The following is a 19083-nucleotide window of genomic DNA, read 5'->3' as shown; positions in this document are numbered from 1 at the left end:
TCCTTTTCAGAGAAGCAGTAACATTATGTGTTCCTACCGGCCCTGAGCCATCATGTCCTATGCTGCCAAAATTACTCTGGGGGACACTCCCTCTATTCAGCACCCATCAGCTCCTCCCTTGCACAGCTTAAAGCAATAAGGGCAGGATTTTGTCCTGACTTTGCAACCATAACTTGATGAGGAAAATGTAATTTCCAACTTCATGGTCCAAGAGCACAATTCTCCCCAGCAGGATGTGACTAACTCACTAATTTTATCATTATTCATATCTTATGGGAGGAGAATTGGGTGTGTTCCTGCAGCATAATGAAAGTGTTATGAGCTAAAAAGGTGGGGATAACTCTAGCACTTCCAAAAACCTAAAACCCCATCATTCAAAAGGAAAAATATTTTGCAGCTACAGCACACTGTATTATAGCTGGATCCACCATTGGCTGATTCTGATTTCGGGCTCTGATTAATAGAGCTCTTATTCCATTTTCAGCTTACACACGTGCCTCCCCTTTTCTGTTCAAAGAACAGCTTTCTCTTTGCTTACATGTTAATATGTGAACTTTCGCCAGTATATTTTTGGTGTCTATATCTTATATCGGTTGTTTGTTTTAAACTTTCCCTATATGCAGTGTGGTCAGACTCTTTTGTGGGGAGCGTAATCTTTGTTATGGAAAAGGCTGAATTGATGCATATTTTCAAAACAGTGTTGTCAAAAGGAAACATAGCAGTTTTGTTATCTACACTGCAGGCTGGCAAAGTGACTAAAGCACATAAAACACAGAAACTGTGTCTTTTTCTGGGGGAGAACTTTATATCTCAGCCACGGGACAACAGTTAAAAGATCGAAAATGGAACAAATAAGAAACCCAAAATTGGGAAACCAACCCAGATTCACCTCTTGATTCAGAAGCCTGTCTTCTCCCAGGCTGTCCTCTAGTTCCTAGGGCAGCCGCTTTTATAGTTCTTGCAGCCCCTGTGTGAGCCCAAGTTATTAACTCTTCATTTGCCAAGGACCGGATAGTGCCTTTGCAGCTTGGCACTATAATCCTTACTCTTGGGAAACCTTCACTAAGATTCTGAAAATGCTGAAACAACTGATGCAAACTCCATCCTGATCCCTCATCATCATGGGTGAACAACTAGGTCCTTTTCGCCAATGGTCCCCTCTGAAACATTGAGCATCCTCAGCTCCCATTGAGTGCAGTGGAAACAGTGTGCTCAGCACCATGAAGAAATACCTATCGCACAGGGCCCGAGTCCCAAAACATCACCCCTCACAGTGACAAAGTGGGTGAGGTAATATCCTTTACTGGACCAACTTCTGCTGGTGAGAGAGCCATGCTTTTGAGCTACATGGAGCTCTTCTTCAGTGGCTGCCTAGATCCAGTTGAAATGAAGTGACAGCCAGTCTTAGGTTAAGTAACTCTTCAGAAAATACACAATTCTCTTTTGCTCCACTGACTTTATATTCTGCAAGCCTAGCAATTTGGTTCTCACTTGTGCAAACAGTCTAGCTGTAGCGTGTATATCTGCACACACAAGCTAATCTTGAACAATGCAATGCAGGCTGAGCTCATTCTGCTTCAGATATCCCAGATATGTTTGAGTCGTATTTCTCATCCAAATACCTCTGAGCTTTCAGATTGCCCCTGGGATCCAGCCCTGTGCTCTGCAGCAGCTCTCACTGGTTCCATTTGCACTAAGCAGTCTGTTTCCATTTTTATCAGCAACCCTTTTTCCTTTTTTAGTATATTTCTTTTTTAAAATTTCTAAACAAGCACAAAGCCATATTTTTCACACTCCTGGGCAACATGCATCTCACCCCCTGACATCAACATAGATCAGGGCAGAATTTACCCCATTGTAATGATAAAGGTTCCATATCAACAGCAATGGAAAATGAAGTCCATTTAGCCACCACAGAGAGGGAGCAACACAAGAGGCAAGTTGTAATGCAAGCTACCTCCGCCCTCGTTTACCAGTGTGCCTGCACCAGATGATCAGATTTGAGATGGCTATATTACCTCGAAGGGATGAAAGGGTAGGTCAGTCTACATGGCCAATTCATTTCCTTGGACTCTGTGTTTGGACTGTCAGCCAAGATTTCAATAAGTACAAACAGGGATGGCGATGTCTGTGTACCATATTTGGACAGAGACCATTCACTTTATACCACCTTTGTGGCTCCTCAATTCTGAGGTGGGCCAGGGACCAATTCGGCCTCCAATGTAAGTTAGAGCTGTCTTAGGACAGCTATAATTTCCAACACTCCTGACAAGGAGCCATTCCAGCAGTCAGTAATAACCTTTGCATAGAAACACTATGTTCAGTTTCCACTTTCTCCTGGCCACACCTATGTATTGGTACCTTCAGTGGGATGTGGAGCCTCCATACTACCCAAAGAATCTGCCAGCTGTCCAGGGTTATCAGCCCTGTCATTCTGGCAGGGGACCCAGGAGTTCCACAGAAGCCTGGTGAATCAAGCCTGTAGTCTCTATGGGTCACGCCACCTTGTTAAAGGTAAAGGTGGCAGCTTTCTCCTCCATTTTAAGCAAACAACGGGAGCCCCTGGGCTCCTAACAAGCTATAAATCAGCAGGACAAATTTTGAGTGGCCCTGTATTAGTCTGTTTGAATCTTTGCAATTCGCAATAGTAGGGTTGTTTCTAGAACAGGCTGATCCTACCCTGACCATGCACTCCTGCTCAGGCCCATCATCTTACTTACGTCACTCCAATAGAAATCCTGGGTGAGTAAGGAGCGCAGGAGAGGAGCCTTTTTGCACACTCTTCCCCCCACCCCAGACATGTGCTTTAGACTATCCTTATACTCAGATTTGATACATTTGCATGTCTGTCAGTTATGTCCATGACTCAATCAGCTGACATGAGATTATGAACAGTCTGAAGCAGATAACTTGTTTTGTCTAGGATAAAGTCCTCCCCTCTCATCTGTGAAGTGAAAATCCTTCTGAAGCAGAAAAAATTTCCCCTCAGGACATAACTATAATCTTTTTTTCTTGGGCAGCAGGCATTCGTTCACAATATGCCCTGGAGCGAGGTGAAGGGGAAACTATGTGGGTTCAGTTTGGAAGCAAACAGTGGTGAACTATTTATCTCGTGCTATAACTGCCTTCTGGTTAAGGTAATCGACTGTCAACTGTAAAAGATTATACATAAAATTCAACTCAGTTACAAGTTCAGTTTTTACTGACAAAAGCAAGGGAATGCAGAGTTAAGTCTGTGGTATCCTCTTAAATGTGCTCCACTGTGTCATATTATAGCAGTCTATGGTATGTAATGCTGTATATATCACCCACATGTTTGAATACTCTGTAGTGCAACGTCAGTGTGGGTTGAATTCTGTTCACAGGCACTGATTCAGGAAAGTATGCTGTTAAGCAAGGCCTTAAGTCCATACCTATTCAGGACAGCACTTCAGCACATATTTAAGCATGTGCTTAAGTTCCATTGATGGCTACGGGACTTGAGCATATATTAAATGTCATCCTGAATGGGGACTTGAACTGGGTCCTCTATTTCAGGACATCCCAAGTGTAAGCGAGAGCTTGCTATGGGGAATGGCAGCCTTACTTACTTCTGAATCACACACTACCATGACGTTGATTTTTGAGTGAATGTTGATTCTGTTCTTCCATCAAAGTACTCCTAATGCCTTTTATAAAAGCCACTGGCAGACCTCAGTTTTCATTGTTTACAATACAATTAGAGCCCTTCCTTTCATTCCCATCTTGCATTCTGTCTGGAGTCACATCTTGTCAAGTTGGAAGCAATTTTTGTGTCCAGAAAAACACTTTGTATCTTTGGTTGTTGTTTTCTGTGGGCAGCAATGTTAAAACTGATTTTAAAGAAATGATTGAATCTGATTTTAAATAAATAACACTATATTAATGGAACCATAATTTGAGATTGTGTAGCTAAATCAATCTCACAGTGCAGAGCATCCTTTCCATTAAATTAGTACAGTACAGAATATAGGGTCAGAACACCAGCTGTGTTAGACGAACACTTGAGATGAAATAAAGCTTTTTTTTGTTCAGTTAGTGGGAACCTGTTTAACTTGCTTTCCCATTGGGCTGTAAGTCTGTTCCTCATATGGGCAAATATATGGGATATGAGACTAAGTAAAGATTAATGTATCGTTTCAGTAATGGCTGAATTAGCAGCAGCTGTCTTGTGTTACAGGAACCGCTCCTGGAGATATTGGACCAATATTGCAAGATGCTGAGCATCGTTAATACCCACGGAAGTCAATGGGAGGGGAGAGTACTACGGCTGTACTGAATACTGAGGCTGTACTAAGTACTACGTACCGGATTTAACAAAGCACTCTTGAGCATGTGCTTGAATCCCATTCACTTCAATGAGATTTAAACATGCTTAAAGTTAAGAATGTGCTTAAGTGCTTTGCTGAATCAGAATCTAAGGCTGCAGGAACAAGTCCTTCAGCAGTCAATTCATAGAAGCTTCATTCTGTAGATATTAAGGGATTGGGGGTAAGTCCTCTACATGGGACAATAACAACATGAAAAGCATACAGACTAGATTAGATGCACTGGGCATTTTCTAGACATTTGACTGAGGTGATGGTCAGCGCTTCATTGATAAATATTTCACATGGGGACTTCTCTTTCCATCCGTCCCATAGGCGGCAGGTTATATGGGCTTGTGGTGCCCGAGCACCAGGAATATTCAGGGCTGGTCCCAGCATTTATTGTTAATGATTTGACCACAGTGGAATGTGTACCTCTCCCAAGCAGAGATTTATTTGTGAAATCTCTAATGGAGGAAAGCCACACAAAGATCTCAACGTTTCAGACATGTAAATAACTGTAATGATGCGTTCCTTTCAGGCCACTGTATTGTAAACCAAGAACCCCAGCACTGCTGGAAGTTGGTCAATTGCACAAGCCTTTAAACTGCTGGAAGTCTGTTAATATAAGAGCATTAAGTCAGCACCTGTGAATGTACTTGGATTTATTGCTACAAGCTACAATGTCAACATCTATTTAGCAACCCACAGGAAAATCTACAAGTAATAAATACATTCCCTGGCTGGCTGGCTGGCTAGGAGAGGAGAAACTTGCATATTTTTCAGTGAGGCACCAAAACTCCCAGATTAATGGATTTCATGTACTGTATATCACAGCAATCTTGAATATATGAGTTTCTTACTTTTCATACACCAGCCCACACAAACTCATCTTTTGAAAGCACCGATTATGACAATGGAGAAGAATCAGCGGATTTCCTTTACCTTCTACCTACAAAATGTCTCAGAGATAGGGTTTATTTTGCACTCCTCTTGCAGGAACAGCAATGTTTTGCATTGTAATAAAAATTACTAAGGAACTGGCATTGGTTACTTGTTGAGTACTTTCACCTTTGCCCATTTATATTCTTTGGTGGTCACAGAGATGTTTCCCCTTCATAATTACCCAAAAGAGAAGCCATTGCTGCACCCTGATTTTTATTGAAGTGACATTTCTGAGTAGAAAGGGAAATTTTCTTCCCCTACTCTTTCAAGCAACATCACTTTTAGGGAGGGAATTAGGACTGACAAAACAGATGATGTCTGTCAGTCTTTATAAACCTCTTTGTACTGTGCTGATCCTGTTAACAATAGAGAGAACATTGCTGAGAATTAGTGTCACAGTCAGTGCAGGAATTTCCAGCCTCTAGTTTTTTGTAAAGAAATTCATCTTTGGGAGTCATGATTAGTGTAAGTGACTCATCCCTCCCTCCCTGGCCCCCACAGGATCTGCAGTTAACTTTGTGGCCAGATTCTTTCCTTCGTTGTTCAAACGTCTGCAATGTACATTACAAAGCAATCTCATGTGTTCTCATTAAGAGTATTAATTACAAGTGATATTTGAGGTGATTTTCCAAATCTGAGGTAGGAAAGAGGTCAAAGAGAATAAGAATAATACACAGCAATCTGGAGCAGGAGACTGACTTTCATACAGGACAGAACTAAAATAGGGCTGTAAGGGATCTCCCAACTGGCCGCTAGGTGTAGGGTAGGCTCCATGCAAAAACTAATACAGCCTGGAGCTATATTATCTTTTGTCCATATTCCCTACAGGGTTGAGAGGGACAATATGCATCCCCCAGGGCCCACTCCCTCCCTGCGTGCAGACCCAGTACCTTCTTTGTGAGCTCTCTTCAGGGTTCATAGAAAGGGGAAACAGTGTCCAGGAGACAGCTGAACTACCTGCCACGTGGCAGGATCCAGAAACGCACACAGAATGGCCCTGGGTGTGTGGGAGATCAGGCCATAACTAAGCACTTCAGGATTTGCCCCCATGGAAATCAGATTGTAAGCTCTTTGGAGCATGTTCCACAACCCAGCTTTCCGCTTCCACTGCCTCTGGCTCCTTGGCAATGATTAAACCAGCCATAAAAGACAACCTTTGTCCCTTCACTGCCCCTACATCATCTTGTCTACCATCTCTCAGCCTATCCAGCACAACCCTATCTTCCATCCTCAGCCCTCCTCCCCAAGGAGGGGCAGGCATTGGTGGGGTGGGGGCAGGTTGAGGAACTGAGCAGGGGATGCAAGAACAGTGCAGGGGCTGACATGAAGTCGGTGTGCACATGTTTTGAAGGTGGGGGGGACAAAAATGAGGAAGATGAATATGGACAAGGCAGAAGGTCAGAGCTGAAGTCCCTCAGTGGTTCTCAAACTTTTGTACTGGTGACCCCTTTCACATAGCAAGCCTCTGAGTGTGACCCCCCCCCTTATAAATTAAAAACACTTTTTTATATATTTAACACCATTATAAATGCTGGATGCAAAGCGGGGTTTGGGGTGGAGACTGATAGCTCGCAATCCCCAGTTTGAGAACCCCTGCGGGTCTACTACATCCCCCCAGCACAGCTCTGACCCCTTTCCTCCCCACAGTCTCCTGAACTGCTCTGACATCCTCTTCCCCCTGGAAGCACCATCACAGAGCAGAAAAGGCGAACCTGGTGACCCTTCCTGGAGTTTGGTCAGTTACTGACATTATCAAAGGGAGGAGATGAAGTAATTAGGGCCTAGTTAGGCAACATTACAAAATCTTGACGCTATTTCACGTGTTTTGGGAAGCTGAAAGATGACGTGACGGAGGAAATGCCACTAAGTTCTTGGTGCAAACTCCCTCAACCCAGCTCCAAGTAGAGATAACACTGGGCTGAACCCTGTGATTAAATACATCTTCCAGTCCATTTTGTAATGACCTGCTCATTCTCTTGCGTTAATCTCCTTGAAGGACGCCTTGGACTGAGTGAGGACGTGCCTGCACTCAGTGGTGTGTCAAGGGTAAACACAGTTTATCCACTTCGCATGTGGAGAATATGGAGTTTAGATTAGTTTACCCACTTCTTTTTTCACCACCACACTAGCGTCTGCACTGGTTACTCACAGGATTCACAAGGGCAGTGCTTTGTGTACAGGGTGCAAATCCCATTTGAAGCCAAAATAGGGTCCCATTCAAACTCGTCTCTTGGAAAAGACGATGGCATCTTTACAGCTGCATCAAAATAAGTGGTTCTGACTGAAAAGCATCAGGATCTTTAAATAAAGAGCAGGTCTTCACTAATTTATCAGTGCTCCTAATGCACTCCCAGTTAGGCGCTAATTAGAAGAAGAAAATTGCACAAAATCCATCCAAAATGGATGCTAAACATATCACTCCTCGCTTCTTTTAGCACCTGATCCAAAACCCTTTGAAGTCAGAGGAAAGTCTCCCATTGAGTTCAATGTCCTTTGCATCAGGCCTCTAGTTTCCAGTGTCTGTTATTCAGGGGAATTATATTGGGGCTTCAAGTATAAACTTTATACTGACTCTGATATTTCATTCCTGCCTTCAGATGCTCAGTTCAGTGGGTGGAAGGGAACAGATGTAGTTAGGTACGTGAAACTCAGAAAATTTTAAATGCAGTGTGAGCGCCAGGTCATATTTCCTCTGTCCAAAAGGCAAGTCCATCTAAACCTGGCTAGTGAGGTGCTCTTCCTGCTTGCTGCAAGAAAAGAGTGAGAACACAATCATTTCTAATCCCTGAGCTCCTCTCAGTCCAGCATGACTTCTGTGTCATTGTTTTCAGCTTGAATGCTACATCCGCCCACTGTTCAGGGGTTGCAAGCCCCTTATGCATTCCCTTTAGGATGATTTATTAGGTGCATAACTGTAGTAGCAACAGCTGTCACGCCATTAATGATCATTTGTTAATGAATCGTTGAACTGTAAGAACATCATGAGTTTTATCAAAAAGGAACTCAGATGCTTGCCTGCAAAGACATGGTTTATAAATAGTAATTTTATGACTTAACATCCCCCATGAAACATCAAATTGATCTGTGCTTCCTTTTAGGCAATCACAGCCCTTTTTTCCTCTGTCTGTTGAAATTAATTCCGTTCTGTGTGCAACAGCTTTAGTAGGCGTTCCAAGGTATAGGACAGGGCACAAGAGATCCCCAAACTTTACAGCAACTGTGCCATTTTATTTGCCTAAAACTTCAACTAGACCGGCCAGTGCCCAGCATCTCCCACTCAACTGTATATGCTCAAACCTGCGGGAAAGCTTGTGCAGCTTCTCAGAGCCTTGAGGCTGAGGACTGGAGGAACCAAAGATCTCTTGAGGGTTTGAGCACATGCAACTGTTTGGGGGGTAGGCAACAAGGATACAGACTCACCCAGGGAGGGAGAGGAAACCTAATGTGTACCAATCACAAAAGCCTGAAGTACCAATACTGATATGAAATACCAGTGGCCAGGAATCAGTATGTAGCAAAGCAGCTGTGCTAAACTTCCCACTAATTCTCATTGAATTATAACCGGAGAGTTTGTTTTATACTGTGCTTGTTAAGCATACATTCCTATGTAGCTTTGATTGTCTGGGATAGGGCAATTAGTGGGAATAGATTGGTAAGGGACAGGTGGGTAGGGAGGAGGGTGCAGTGGTATTCCAGCCATGCAGTGACCTTCCTTTCTCAGCAAAGGAAACCTCAGATGTTGCATGTGTTGCCCATGTGTCAGTTTCCCTTGCTCAGTTATTTATCTGGGGAAATTAGGAGTTCGTGCTTTCCATCAAGTGGCAAGGGTGGTGGCTTTCCTGTGCTTGCAGTCGGAGGTAGCTGGCTTTCCTTGCCCCTTTATTTTATTGTTCTGGTGGTGGGGTTTTTTAATCAATACAAATATTCAATTTCAGCCTATGTTCTGGTTTTCTTCCTGTTCACCCTGTGGTCGCTACCTCTGTCTGCTTGGTTCTCACTCACTTCTCTCCCTGATACCTGGGATCTTTCTGATTTAACAACAGTGGTCTCAGCTTGACAGTCTGGAGCAATACCCAGGGCCAAATTTCAGTACTTGTATAATGGGATTTACTCCTGAAAATAATTTAAGTAAACTGTATGTATTTCAAAAATGGCTGGGGAGAAGTGATAGCTCCTCTCAACTGGCTCTCCCAGGCAGCCTCTGTTAGGAAGACACTTCTCACGCCAGAAATGTTTACGGCTGCTCAGAGAGAGAAAATCAATTTGCGGCGGCAGCTGCCCTGAGTTAGCATGACTATATTATCTGTGTTGAAAATGGGCACAGAGATATTGGCCTTTACAGACTGGGATGGATCAGTCCTGGAAAAGTAGCAGAGACCACATACTCAGTCTCCAAACAATGGGGATGGGAGGAAAAAGATATTGAAGATGTGTGCTGGCCACTGTTTCATCTGCTACAATTGTAATGGGATAATTTGTTGGAGTGCCCGCTTGTTAAGTATCTAATTTGATCACTCCATTATACCCCTCTAGGTAGGTAGGACAGAGATGCTGATTACCAGGAAGATGTAAATCACACAGCAGGTACTGCTGCATGGGGGGCGAGGACTGCCTACTACAGTGGGTTGCCCAGCACCTAGTACAAAAAAGCCCGGTTCGTAGTTGGTCTGTAGGCACTAGGTAACAAACATGAGTAATAACTGCACAACAAAGGGACATGCTCATGTGGTAAAAAGAAGGAACAAGAGTGCAGCAGGGTTACTGAAGCCATATGAGGCCCAGATCCTCAAAGGTATTTTGGCTCCTAACTTCCATTAATTCATAAGAACATAAGAACGGCAATACTGGGTCAGACCAAAGGTCCATCTAGCCCAGTATCCTGTCTTCCGACAGTGGCCAATGCCAGGTGCCCCAGAGGGAATGAACAGAACAGATAATCATCAAGTGACCCATCCTCTGTTGCCCATTCCCAGCTTCTGGCAAACAGAGGCTAGGGAAACCATCCCTGCCCATCCTGGCTAATAGCCATTGACGGACCTATCCTCCTGAATTTATCTAGTTCTTTTTTGAACCCTGTTGTAGTCTTGGCCTTCACAACATCCTCTGGCAAGGAGTTCCACAGGTTGACTGTGCGTTGTGTTAAAAAATATTTCCTTTTGTTTGTTTTAAACCTGCTGCCTATTAATTTCATTTGGTGACCCCTTGTTCTTGTGTTATGAGAAGGAGTAAATAACGCTTCCTTATTTACTTTCTCCACTCCAGTCATGATTTTATAGACCTCTATCATATCCTCCCTTAGTCATCTTTTTTTCAAGCTGAAAAGTCCCAGTCTTATTAATCTCTCCTCATATGGCAGATGCTCCATACTTCTAATCATTTTTGTTGCCCTTTTCTGAACCTTTTCCAATTCCAATATATCTTTTTTGAGATGGGGCGACTACATCTGCATGCAGTATTCAAGATGTGGGCGTACCATGGATTTATATACAGGCAATATGATATTTTCTGTCTTATTATCTATCCCTTTAATGATTCCCAACATTCTGTTCACTTTTTTTTGACTGCCGCTGTACACTGAGTGGATGTTTTCAGAGAACTATCCACAATGACTCCAAGATCTCTTTCTTGAGTAGTAACAGCTAATTAGACCCCATCATTTTATGTGTCTAGTTGGGATTATGTTTTCCAATGTGTATTACTTTGCATTTATCCTTAATACTTTTGTGGATCTGGGCCAAAGTGACCATACTGGGTTGCGGGCTGACACCTGACTGCATCGGAGGCAGTAACTAGATCCAGGGACCCTGAATTCTATGGTCTTCTCTGCACAAGAAAGTTGCCTTTGTTTAACTTAAATCAATTTTTAAAACCCAGTGTGAACACTTATTTTGATTTAGATGAATCCAATTTGTAATTGATTTAAATTAAACCAAAATAATCCTGGTTTGAACGAAAATAGAAGTCTCCACATCACCTTTTGCCTACTCCATGTGTGCAATGGAACTTGGCTGTGCTAGAGATGCCTTCAAGTATTTATAGCAGCTGCTGGCATTCACTGAAGTACTATACAGCTCGATAGCATTCATCACTATGTATTTTTTGACAGTTTTCTATGCCCCATTTTGGGCTTATGTCCGTCTCGCTGTTCCCGTTTCCGTTGGTGTCGAGGTTTGGCGCCGTCGGCCATTTTGAAAAAAAAATATTTTTTATATTTGAATAGGGGGAATGTTGCATGCTTGAGCTTTGATACATTTGGTGGATTGTTTAAAGAAAAAGGTTGAAAGCATAGAGGGAGCTTAAAGGAAAGGAGATTTTTTTAAAAAAAAAGAATGCTTTGATTAGGTTTAGAGGAAAAAAAGAAAGAAAGGTTATTAAACAGAAGAAAGACTGTTTGGTTAGGTTTAGTAAGGAGAGATGATTTTAAAGGCCTTGTTTGGCATGTTATTAAAGAATAGAAAGAGAAATTAAAGAAAACTAAAGATTTTTGTTTTTAAAGGGTTAGTTTGAAAGAATAGAGGCAAGTTATTAAAGAAAAGAAAGATTTTTGGTTAGGTTTAGTAAGGAGAGGTGTTTTTAAAGGACTAGTCTTGCATGTTATTAAAGAACAAAAAAATTTGAGATAAATTTAAAAGGTTTATTAAATATAAGGGTAGTGTAGCAGTGTGCCGGACTCACCCAGCAGCACCTCCTGCTGGTCTTCTGGGAATTAGCTCGTTTTCCAGCCTTGGAGCGCCCTCTGCAGGCCAGGTGTCCCACCTGTCATTGGCCCCCATGTCCCTCCCAGGACCCCGGTGCCCCTTTAACTGGGTGCTGCCCTCCAGCAGTACCCCCACAGTTCTGGGTCGCCCGCTCCCTGGGGAACCCCCACCCACTACCCCCACTTCGCCTCAGTCTCGGCTACTGCCCAGTCTCCATCTAGCCCCCGTTTACTGGGGCAGACTGCAGTATCAGCCACTCATCATAGGCAAAGGGGTTTGGACTGGCTGCTTTTACCCACCCTCAGGCTGCCCACCTGCAAGCCCAATACCTAGGTGGGCCTAGAACTAGGCCCTGCAGCCTGGGGAGTTGCTGGCCTAGGGCTTCCCAGCTCCTAAGGCCTTTCCCCAGCCCTGCCTCACTCTAGGTCCCCTGAGTGAGTTCCCAAGCAGCCAGGCCTGTCTCCCTCTCCAGTCAGAGAGAAACTCTTTGTGCTTTTGGCCCACTGCCCTTTTTATACAGGCCAGCTGTGGCCTGATTGGGGTGTAGCCACAGCTGTGGCTGTTTCCCCAATCTGCTGAGGCTTGCTGCTTTCCTAGCAGCAGCCGTCTCGCTGTCTCAGCCCTCTCCCAGGCAGTAGTGGATTAATAATTTTGCCGCCCCTAGGCCGGGAAATAATTGCCGCCCTGGCCCCGCCCCGACTCCGCCCTTTCCCCGCCCCCATTCCAACCCCCTCCCCAAAGTCCCCGCCCCAATTCCGTCCCCTCCCTTCCCCTATTGGATCCCTTCCCCAAATCCCCACCCCCGGCCCCACCTCTTCCCCCAGCGCGCGGCGTTCCCCCTCCTCCCCCCTCCCTCCCTGCCCCGTGAAACAGCTGTTTCGTGGCGCAAGCGTTGGGAGGGGAGAGAAACAGGACGCGGGGGCGGGGAGGCGGAGGTGAGCTGGAGCAGGGGGGCGGGGCACGGAGGGGAGCTTCCGCCCCTGCAAATTTGCCGCCCTAGGCCTAGGCCTTGTCAGCCTAGGCAATAATACGGCGCTGCTCCCAGGGCTGATTTCAAGCCCTTCAGGGCAGGAGCGGGTGTCCACCCCGCTACAGATAGGTTAAGAAAAGAGCATTTAAAAAGAGTTAAATAAAAGAGAAAAATATAAAGATAGGTTAAAAGAGAGAACATGGCAGGAAAAGGGAAAAGGAAGCCCCTTTGCAAAGGGCAAAGATAGGCAGCCTGTGGTTGAGTCAGAGAGAGGGATCTTACCCTTGCTACTGTTCCTGGGGAAAGAGGGAGCTCCCAAGGCTCACAACCCCGCAGGCTAGTTATCTACACCTCTGGATCGGACCAATCAGATGCTGTTCTACAGCTCCGTCATAGAATACATTTTCCTGAACCAATCCTATAGTCCCAAGATTTTTAAACAAGAGCCATCTCCTTCCCCTCCCCTCACTACCCTCCCCTGCCCTTTAACTGCCTTATTCTTGTCTAGAAAAACAGACCCCAAGCATCTTTCCCGCCTTGTAGCACTTTTACATAGGTGCTTTAATAAAGGTTGAAACCATAAGCCCTTAGTAACAAGCAGTTTTTAAAAGTTTTTCCCTATGCCTTTGATGAGGACAATTTGAAGCTGCAGCAAAAGCAACTTTGTTAGCCAGTGAATTAGAGATAAAGAAGGCTGTTAGATGTCCAGAACGTAGAGCTAAGAAGTTTGTTTCTTTTTAAACTTTTGAACACAAGCAAGTAAAAGTTATATTAAGTTTTGTAAAGGAATAAAGCTCTATTTTATAATCACTTGAAAAGACAAGCCTATTTGAAGAAACAGCCCTTTATTTATAGGTGTTTTAATAAAAAATGAGCCTGCAGAAACACCCCAGGATTAAAACCACAGACAACCAGTTTATCAAAGTAATTTATAGTAATAAAAAAAGTTTTCCCCTATGCTTTTGCTAACATTGGTTATTTTTTAGTGAGGACAATTTGAAGCAGCCTTTTTAAGTTAGTGGATTAGAAAAGAAGAAGACCACTTTGAAAGACAAGCCTATCTGAAGAAACATCCCTCCATTTAACACTTTTACATGTGTGTTTCAATAAAAAAAAAAAAAGCATGCAGAAGCACCCCAGGGTTAAACCCACAAACCCTTAGTAACAAAAAGTTGTTAAAAGCTTTTCCCTATGCTTTTAGTGAGGACAATTTGAAACTGCAGCAAAAACAGCATTTGTGAGCCAGTGGATCAGAGATAAAATGTTACTACGGTTACTAAGGTTCTGTGGTTTTATCTCTGGGGTGTTTCTGCATACTCTTTTTTTTTTTTTTTTTTTTGAAACACACATGTAAAAGTGTTAAATAAAGGGCTCCGTCTTCATTTAGATTTGTCTTTTAAAGTGTTTATTCCTTTACAAAACTTAATATAACTTTCACTTGTATTTGTTAAAAAGTTGGGGGGGGGGGGTAAGAAACAAACTTCTCTCTGATCCACTGGTTTACAGAATAAGGTGAATATAAACTGGCTGTTACTAAGGTCCTGTGGTTTTAAACCTGGGGCGTTTCCAGGGCCGGCTCCAGCTCTTTTGCTGCCCCAAGCGGCGAAGCGGGGGGAAAAAAAGATAAAGCCGCAATCGGCGGCAGTTCGGCGGCAACTCTGCCGCACCGCTTCATTCTTCGGTGGCAATTCAGCAGCGAGTCCTTCGCTCCAAGAGGGACTGAGGGACCCGCCGCCGAATTGCTGCTGAAGACCCGGGCATGCTGCCCCTTCCCATTGGCCGCCCCAAGCACCTGCTTCCTTGGCTGGTGCCTGGAACCGGCCCTGGGCGTTTCTACATGCTCTGTTTTATTGAAACACACCTGTAAAAATGTTAAATAAAGGGATGTGTCTTCATATAGGTTTGTATTTTAAAGTGTTTATTCCTTTACAAAACTTAATATAACTTTCACTTGTATTTGTTAAAGGGTGGGCAAAGAAGCAGCATTCTTATCTCTGATCTTGGAATTATGGATTGAGTATGGGGGGACTCAGGGCCCTGCACCCCCGGCTCCCTGCGATTCACCATGACTCTCAGCCAGCCAGTAAAGCAGAAGGTTTATTTAGACGACGGGAATACAGTCCGAGACAGGTCTTGCAGGCACAGACAACAGGATACCCCTCAGTTAGGTCCATCTTGGGGTCCTCGGGCATCCCAGCCCCCCTCCAGAGGTCAGAGCCCTCCCTGCCTGCCAGCCACCTCACCAGCCAGCTTCCCAGAGTCTGCCTTCAGCGACCCCTCCCACAGCCTTTGTTCAGTTTCCCGGGCAAAGGTGTCACCTCGCCCCAGCCCCCTCCTGGGTTCTCATGTTACAGGCTCAGGTATTTCCCTTCAGTCATTCTCCCATCCCCCAATGGAGACCATCCTAGCCACACTCCCCTGTCAGCACTTACAGATCACAGTAAGAACAGTCCCAGTTCGTCACAAACTTTCACTTGTATTTGTTAAAGGGTGGGCAAAGAAGCAGCCTTCTTATCTCTGATCTTGGAATTATGGATGTGATTGGAATAACAAAGACTTGTTGGGATAACTCACATGACTGGAGTACAGTCATGGATGGCTATAAACTGTTCAGGAAGGACAGATAGGGCAGAAAAGGTAGGGGAGTTGCATTGTTTGTAAGAGGGCAGTATGACTGCTCAGAGCTCCAGTATGAAACTGCAGAAAAACCTGAGAGTATCTGGATTAAATTTAGAAGTGTGAGCAACAAGGGTGATGTTGTGGTGGGAGTCTGCTAGAGATCACCAGACTAGGGAGATGAGATGGACGAGGCTTTCTTCAGGCAACTAACAGAAGTTACTAGATTACAGGCCCTGGTTCTCATGGGGGACTTCAATCACCCCAATATCTGCTGGGAGAGCAATACAGCAGTGCACAGACAATCCAGGAAGTTTTTGGAAAGTGTAGGGGACAATTTCCTGGTGCAAGTGCTGGAGGAACCAACTAGGGGCAGAGCTCTTCTTGACCTGCTGCTCACAAACAGGGAAGAATTAGTAGGGGAAGCAAAAGTTGATGGGAACCTGGGAAGCAGTGACCATGAGATGGTCGAGTTCAGGATCCTGACAAAAGGAAGAAAGGAGAGCAGCAGAATACGGACCCTGGACTTCAGAAAAGCAGACTTTGACTCCCTCGGGGAACTGATGGGCAGGATGCCCTGGAAGAATAACATGAGGGGGAAAGGAGTCCAGGAGAGCTGACTGTATTTTAAAGAATCCTTATTGAGGTTGCAGGAACAAACCATCCCGATGTGTAGAAAGAATAGTAAATATGGCAGGCGACCAGCTTGGCTTAACAGTGAAATCCTAGCTGATCTTAAACACAAAAAAGAAGCTTACAAGAAGTGGAAGCTTGGACAAATGACCAGGGAGGAGTATAAAAGTATTGCTCAGAACTGCAGGAGTGAAATCAGGAAGGCCAAATCACAATTGGAGTTGCAGCTAGCAAGGGATGTTAAGAGTAATAAGAAGGGTTTCTACAGGTATGTTAGCAACAAGAAGAAGGTCAGGGAAAGTGTGGGCCCCTTACTGAATGGGTGAGGTGACCTATGACAGAGGATTTGGAAAAAGCTAAAGTACTCAATGCTTTTTTTGCCTCTGTCTTCATGAACAAGGTCAGCTCTCAGACTGCTGCACTGGGCAGCACAGTATGGGGAGGAGGTGACCAGCCTTCTGTGGAGAAAGAAGTGGTTCAGGACTATTTAGAAAAGCTGGATGAGCACAAGTCCACGGGGACGTGTTATTCCTTGACTTTAGCAAAGCTTTTGATACAGTCTCCCACAGTATTCTTGCCAGCAAGTTAAAGAAGTATGGGCTGGATGAATGGACTATAAGGTGGATAGAAAGCTGGCTAGATCATTGGGCTCAAGGGGTAGCGATCAATGGCTCCATGCCTAGTTGGCAGCCGGTATCAAGCGGAGTACCCCAAGGTCGGTCCTGGGGCCGGTTTTGTTCAATATCTTCATTAATGATCTGGAGGATGGCATGGACTGCACCCTCAGCAAGTTTGCAGATGACACTAAACTGGGAAGAGTGGTAGATACGCTGGAGGGTAGGGATAGAATACAGAGGGACCTAGACAAATTAGAGGATTGGGCTAAAAGATGTCTGATGAGGTTCAACAAAGACAAGTGCAGAGTCCTGCACTTAGGACGGAAGAATCCCATGCACTGCTACAGACTAGGGACAGAGTGGCTAGGCAGCAGTTCTGCAGAAAAGGGCCTAGAGGTTACAGTGAATGAGAAGCTGGATATGAGTCAACAGCATGCCCTTGTTGCCAAGAAGGCTAATGGCATTTTGGGCTGTATAAGTAGGAGCATTGCCAGCAGACCGAGGGACGTGATCATTCCCCTTTATTTGGCATTGGTGAAACCTCATCTGGAGTACTGTGTCCAGTTTTGGGCCCCACACTACAAGAAGGATGTGGAAAAATAGGAAAGAGTCCAGCAGAGGGCAACAAAAATGATTAGGGGGCTGGAGCACATGACTTATAAGGAGAGGCTGAGGGAACTGGGCTTATTTAGTCGGCAGAAGAGAAGAATGAGGGGGGATTTGATAGCTGCTTTCAACTACCTGAAAGGGGGTTCCAAAGAGAATGTATCTAGACTGTTCTCAGTGGTAGAAGATGACAGAACAAGGAGTAATGGTCTCAAGTTGCAGTGGGGGAGGTTTAGGTTGGATATTAGGAAATCTTTTTCACTAGGAGGGTGGTGAAGCACTGGAATGGGTTACCTAGGGAGGTGGTGGAATCTCCTTCCTTAGAGGTTTTTAAGGTCAAGTTGACAAAGCCCTGGCTGGGATGATTTAGTTGGGGATTGGTCCTGCTTTGAGCAGAGGGTTGGACTAGATACCTCCTGAGGTCCCTTCCAACCCTGATATTCTATGATTCCATTATCTTAACAAGTACAGTATAAAACAGGGGTCGGCAACCTACGGCACACGTGCCAAACACGGCACGCGAGCCGATTTTGAGTGGCATGCAGCTCCCTGCTGCGGTCCCGGCCCCCAGCCCTACTCAGCCCACCCGCCCACCGCTCTCCCCTGCAGGTGCAGGAGGCAGAACCAAGCTTGGCTGCCGCAGAACCAAGCTTCCCCCCTCCCCGGCTTCTTCCCCCAGTGTGGTGCTTTCCTGCCCTGCCTCCTCTCCATCCCTGGCCAATCAGCTGATGGCCCTAGCGAGGGGGAGGGGGAAGAGCGGCAGCGTGCACACAGCTCCATAGAGGAGGCAGAGAGAGGTAGGGACGGAGCCTGGGGGAAGGGGGTGGAACAGGGCATATCCCTTCCAGCCCCCTGCCATGAGCCACTCAGGGCAGGGGGCTGGGAGCACCCCCATGAGCCGAGCACCCCAGCCCTCTGCCCTAACCCCCCCACACACACTCAGCCTTCTGCCCTGCACCCCCCACACCCTCCAACCCTCTGCCCTGAACCCCCCACACCCCAACGCACACCCAGCCTTCTGCCCTGCACCCCCACAGCCCCATTCCTCTGCCCTGAACCCCCCACACACACTCAGCCTTCTGCCCTGCACCCCCATACCCCCAGCCCTCTGCCCTGAACCCCCCACACCCCAACACACACCCAGCCTTCTGCCCTGCACCCCCACAGCCCCATCCCTCTGCCCTGAACCCCCCACTCACACTCAGCCTTCTGCCCTGCACCCCCATACCCCCAGCCCTCTGCCCTGAACCCTCCACATCCCCACACACCCCAGCCTTCTGCCCTGCATCCCCTCCCCCAGCCCTCTGCCCCGACCCCTGAAAACCCCCCCCCCAGATCTGGGGTCCCGGCCGCAGGCCCTACTCAGCCCGCTGCCGGCCTAGGTGAACAGAACCCCAGGCTGGCAGCGAACTGAGCAGGCTGGTGGCGTAAGATCAGCATTTTAATTTAATTTTAAATGACGCTTCTTAAACATTTTGAAAACCTTGTTTACTTTACATACAATAGTTTAGTTATATAATATAGACTTATAGAAAGAGACCTTCTAAAAACGTTAAAATGTATTACCGGCATGCGAAACCTTAAATTAGAATGAATAAATTAAGACTCGGCACACCACTTCTGAAAGATTGCCTACCCCTGGTATAAAACAAACTCTCTGGTTATAATTTGAT

Source organism: Emys orbicularis, chromosome 16, assembly GCF_028017835.1.
Source record: "Emys orbicularis isolate rEmyOrb1 chromosome 16, rEmyOrb1.hap1, whole genome shotgun sequence".
NCBI classification, from domain to species: Eukaryota; Metazoa; Chordata; order Testudines; family Emydidae; genus Emys; species Emys orbicularis.
This window is presented reverse-complemented; position numbering follows the sequence as displayed.